The sequence below is a fragment of the Tyto alba genome, unplaced genomic scaffold, assembly GCF_018691265.1.
Source record: "Tyto alba isolate M040663 unplaced genomic scaffold, T.alba_DEE_v4.0 Super-Scaffold_38, whole genome shotgun sequence".
Lineage (NCBI taxonomy): Eukaryota > Metazoa > Chordata > Aves > Strigiformes > Tytonidae > Tyto > Tyto alba.
The window spans coordinates 10884341-10890687 of NW_024881313.1; positions in this window are offsets into that span (position 1 = coordinate 10884341).

Here is a 6347-nt window from a genome sequence, read left to right on the forward strand (position 1 = left end):
ACCAATTTGCGGATCTGTTTTCATTTTGGTGAGCTGCTACTGTTGTCCAAGCACTCAGGTGAATAAAAGGTTTACAGTTTGATTTGTAGTATGTGTAAAGGGGTCTTTTTCTGAGCCTTAAAAAAAAAACATTATGAATTATATTATTATGTCTTTAGAGCTGAAAAGAGCTAAAACAATCAAAGGAGAGAGAGTGTCTAGGCATGCTAAAGAGCAATATCATTTGGAAGCAGAACCAGCATTTTACAATGTCTAAAATATTTGTTGAGGAGGCTGGTAAGAAGTGTGAAACGAGACAAATTTGGAAGGATAATTAGAGAGGATCAAGATGAAAAACTAGCTGTCAAACTGCAGAAAGTATTTTAAACTAGTGTTAGCAGATGCTTCAAACATTACTCAGAACAGACAAAAGGAAAATGTGTGTGTGTGTCTGTGTGTGTAGGACCCTAACCCATGAGACTAAGAAAGGGATTGAGAGATAAGGTATATAAAATACACTGATTATTGATGCAGTTCTTTTGCTTTTCTCTTTGCAGAAGACAGAAATGAAAGCTGTATGCATAGTCTGCAGGTAAAAGGTTAGGTAATTATCCAAATATACCTGAATTGCTAGTCTAGAAAATGTACGGAATGTCTCATCTAGGATTTGCCACCTAGTTCTTCAGTACGAGGACAATGTATTTCCTTAGTGGTAGTTAGTGTCTTAGTGACTGTTTCCACCTCTACTTCCTGTATCTTCCAATTAAATCCCAGGCTGTGCCAAGAAAATGGAGGTAAAATAATCAGCAGTCTGTCAGCAGCTAGAAATAATATGTTTTCCTTTATCTACAGACAGCGAATGGGAAAAAGTAAAAGATAAAGGCTCTTTCTCCCACATATGTCATATTGCTCTCATAGCATGGGACAAACAGAAAACAGTATGACTTTTTTCATAGCAGGGATGGGGCAAACCAGCTAGATCTGCAGCTGTACACAGCGGATAGCTTTGCTCTCTGGAACTGCAGGTATTTCAGTCTCCCACTCCAACTCACCATTGTCTGTAATTTACATGTAATGCTGTTGTCTCCTTCATTCCTTCAGAGCTACGAGGTTACATGGAAGTATGTTTGGGGAAAGCTAACAAATATGAACATCAGCATTTCAAATGGCCACAATATACTGCAGAGTAACAATGGCAAATTCCTTTATCACTTACTTTCAAAGAATAAAAAGCAATCCAGTAATTGCAAGAATAAAAAAGAGAACAAATGCACACAAATTTTCAATATGGGATTGAACAAATGGAAAGATGCAAACAGATGTGATTCATTTTTCAGGTTGAAACACTTATTTATGATGTCTGGTATAATTAAGATTGTGAAAACTTAAAGATCTTTTATACACTTTACACATTTTCAGCTAATCAGAACCATTTCTTTATTGGCTGCTTTATGCAAATGCTGAATAACAGTCCTTTCTTGTGGCTTTTTTCTCCCTACAGCAACTACTGAAGTCTTCATTTACACTGCACAAATTATCTTTAGCAGCAGGTAGGAAGCAATCAGCAAGGTGTAGCTGGCAATAGGTCTATTTTCATTACAAGATGGAGAGAGCCAGGGGACATGACATTTGTCCAACATACTCAGGGAGGACTCTATTAGGAAAATCAACTCTAGAGAATTGTAGTCTTGCTGAGGAGACATTGAAAGTAGGAATGTGGGAAAGAGTGGTTATTTTTGGTTTGTTTGTTTTGCTTTTTTTTTTTTTTTTTTTTCGTTATCTCATTAGGGTAATGAAAAGACAGAAGTAAGAATTAATTTAAATCCTTTAAAAAGTTCCTACAATGCCATAAAATGCATATAATTGTCCTGCTCTTGAGTACTCTGAGCATTTCAAGGTACATCTCTGTGAAATAATTTCATAACCACTCATTAGTGAAACTATCAGTAACAAACTTGGAGGAGGAAAGCATGAGGATTTGGGGGATAAAAGAGAAGCACAGCTAATAGAATTATATCACAGTGGGTACCTTTTTCAAGAAATAGCAGAATAAAACAGGGATGGAAATGGGCAAACTCATAACTACCTTACTTTAGATACCAAATTGAGGAGCACAAGTTCAGAAAACAAATATCCCAGAGTGTCCCTTGAAGGTGATTTCAGTCTCCCAAAGTACTTTATCTTTTAAAGGTAACTGTCTCTCCTCTTGAACTATGATGGCAGAAACTTTTGCCATTATATCTTATTGTTTCTTGTTTCAGTTTTCCTTTGAGTAATCACTCTGGTGCCTCCCTTCAGTAAGAAGGAATGTTGTATGCTTTAAAGTGTTTACTGAATTTCTTACAAGGATTTTTTTTTTTTTTCTAGAACTGTAAATACAAAGAACTCCTTTAAGAAAATGAATGCCCAGCAGGCTGTATTTTGTTTCCTTTTTAAATAATATATACTGTTGCAGCTGGCCTTGGAACTAAACTTCCTACTTTACCATAAAGTAGGAATAAAAGTATCTTGTTAGGTTTCAGAGTAATAACTTATTTTTTCATTCGTAGTCAAGCAAGATTCCTAATATAGTAAACTGTAAACTCAGATTTGAATATAGGCTACAGTGTCTAGATAAAGGTATTAAATAGAGAGACATCTTGAGAAATTCTTATATATGTATATCTTAAACATAATCCTCTTAAGAACATTAATATTTATGTATATTTACCCAAATAAAATCCCTAGAATACAGGTGAATAGATGCCTTTTTCAAAGATGGGGAAATGAAACATAAGATTGCTTGTTCAAGAAGACTGTAACACAGTAGAATATTGAACCTTCTCTTCTGAGTCCTAGGTTAGCATTTGAACCACAGGAGGAGAATGCCACCACCTTCAGTGCAATATACCTTTAATTGAAAATGGAGAGGAAAACATATTAGTCCTCTTCTCTTCACACACCATCCACCTCCCTCAGAACCTGAGCAAGAGGACTCCATCAAGATTCTCAAGGAAATTCTCTCTTGTGGCTTTTTTTCAGGCTATGGAATTCCAGGTCTTTCCAGGCACCTGACAGTTAACACACATGTATGAAGCTAATGAACATTGGGTGGACAAGCTAAGTTGTAGCAAAAGCATTTTTCTAAGCATTTTTATTTTGATTTAAAGTCTAAAGGCTAGAAAATGTAACGGTTAGATCTCAGACAACTGCATAAATTATTAATATCACTTCAGAAATACTCAAATGTGGTCCTTTTCCCGATAGAAAATATAGTATGGCTACATGTTCTATAAAGTAACAGACATGGAGAAGAGCTGCAAAGCTGGGTTGGGGGAAGGAGGGAAGGAAATAATATAGAATAGAACTGACACCATTCTTATTTTAATGGAAAATATCCAAGTTGATGTGACTACCCTGAAGTATCAGCTAAGTTCTGAAATGTTAGTTCAGTTATGATTTTAGAAAGAGTATTCTCAGATATTTAATTTTTTTTAGTATTGGATGACATGTTTTGCAGAGGACACTTGATTACCCTTTCAAGCCTCTCAAATGCCATCCAATGCCAACTACCTGTAGAAATCCATACTGTGTAATATTGGACAATTAAAAAAAAATGAAAGAGGCCTGACACACTGTCTCCATGTGAATCTTTTTTTAAATTGATCCCTTTATCCATATATTTTCCTTTCATTATCCCTTATCACAATTAATCTTATTGCCTATGGTTTTGCATGGTTTTCTTTGGAACAAGCAGGTACCACTCACCTCACTTTGCAAAGATCAAACAAGAATGGCACATAATTGCCATCCCTTCATCCTCAGTCTGCTCATATCTCCAGACTACACTAACTCTTTATGGCTCTATGGAGATACTTCAACAGTATGAGATTATTACAGGATAAAACTTCTTGCTATAGCTATACAACAAAAGATTCCTTCACATTTTCCCATAAATACAGTTGATGCTTCACAGGCTAAATTTACCAAATCTAGAGATCCCAGTCAAAAGCCTTGAAAATAAAGAAATTAAACATGATTATTCTGAAAAAAAGTGTGTTTTTTTTTTTTTAAAAATGCTGCAGCCATAGACAAAGAATATGTGTAGGGAACTTCAGCAGTTTCATTCACTGAGTAATGCTCACTCTGTTCAAGAATCTCCAGCCCAAACTCAAATACTCATTAATACAGGGTATGCATTATCTTCTGTTCTCTCTTTGTTTCATGAAAGAAGGAAAAATAGTAAGAACAGAGGTGTAAGTCAAAGTGGTTTTGAGCTGAACACAGAATTTTCCAGTCCATGATTTTCTTTTAACACTGTATTAATGTTACTCTATGAAATGAACCAATGGCAGAAAACATAACTACAGCTAAAACTGCTAACCTTAATTTCTATTTAAGTCCCAGGGAAAAGGGATTTTATTCTGTACTCCATGTCAACTGACTCAGATTAAATATTCCTTATATTCTTGAGTTGGTGCAGCAAATTTAGCTCTTTGCTTTCATATTTGTTGTGATGTACATCTCTGTTGCACTACAATATACCCTTTGTTGTACCAGTTTAAATACCATCTATACATGAAAGACAGTGAAATTATATCAACAAGTCTTTTCAGAAAGCAAGCAGTGTTGGAACAAAATGAAAGTAGCAAATAAATCCTCTCTGCTCCTCTCCAGCTTTCTAAAACTTTCTCAAGTTCTGGGAGATGGGAGAGAAATGCAATTAAAACAATTCACTAAGTGCTTTATTTGCCACCTGCCATTCGTTGAATACCTGCTGATAAAAGTGAGGTTTTTTACTTGCAGATTTGCCCTGATAGACTGGAATTATGAAAGTTTGTGAGTGCTACAGGAGCCACATGAGGATAAATATAGATTTAATCAAATCAAATCGAATTTGGCAATAAAGAGGTAAAAAGTGAACTACTTTCAGCTTGTCATATTTTTGTTTAACAGAACCAGGATAGTTTATGAAGGCAGTTTTGCCAAAAATGTAGAAACCTTTGTTCTGATCAATTCTTCTATAACTTTGTTTACTATACAAATTGAAATATATCACATTTTTTGAAAGTTATTTTATCCAAAACTTATCATACCTTCAGAGATGCTTATGGAATTTTATCTTCATTAAACCTTTTAACTGTCACTTTTTGGGGTGTTTGTTAAGAAGAAGGTGGACTATACATTTCTGATGTAAATATGCATGAGCTATTCCTATCCTTCTACCAACATACTCATTGGCCAAGTTCAATAAATATGACAGAGAAGCAAAGATCTCAGGGGAGTTGCAGGTGTGTCTATATTAGTGTTTTATATTAGATCATCCCTGAATTTCTTGAGTGAATGTCCCAGCTGTTCCTCTTTACCTTGCTGTGAGTCTCGTAATGGATTTGGCTCCTGAACAAAACTGACTCAGAGATGGAGGTCCAAGAGAGCTCTCAATTCATGATTGGACAAGACCTAACCTGAGGTAACTGTTCTCCCTACATCCTGCTCCATTATTTGTAGTGTGGTCATCAGATTCCCAAGACAGGTCATTTGCCTCACATATTTACTCTTGCTGAGTTGGACTAATAGTGTAAGTCACTAAATGAGGAGGGGAAGAAATCTTTTCCAGTACTACTCCTGCTTAGAAATCTTTTCCAGTACTACTCCTGCTTAGAGATTTCCTTGTGAAGAATCAGTTGGCACAATAAATAGAATAAGGTGATACATATGTGCAAACCCAAGGTATCTGGGAATGCAATATTTGAATATTGAATCCAAATGTAATTGCTAGTACTAGCAACTATTATTACATTTAAATTTTCTTTCTATTTAAATGTATCTTTTTACTTCTTGCTGTTTGCCTCAAAACGTAATTACAGGGAAAAAATTGCATGTCCTCATAATGTGAATATTTTTATCTTAATTAGAGAGCTTTTATAACTAATTCTCACACTGTTTATTAAATTCACCTCATTTTACTGATTAAAGATGTTGGAAGAGCTGTTATGTGAAATATATCTGTATGTCATAAATCCATATGAACAGGTAGGATAAAACAGAAATGCTTTGTAAATGTTGAAGTATGTATACAGCTGACAGTGACTATTCATCTGACCTTGTATGTTAGGTCATAGAATTGGTTCAAATTCAGAAGTCAAATACATGTAAGTTATTTTCAGAACTTACTGTAATTACAGCCTCAAAGATTAGTTATACCAAGAAAAGGCAATTCAACTGCAATAGTCAATTTTCATTGCTTTTAGAACTGGCTTCTTGCAGATCTGTGAGAGAAGAGCTAAAAATACAGACATTATCTGTACCACAGTCATGGTGCATGAAACAGAAGGCTTCTGTATACACATAAAAGCATAGGAACTATTCTTGGTATACACAGATCTCCA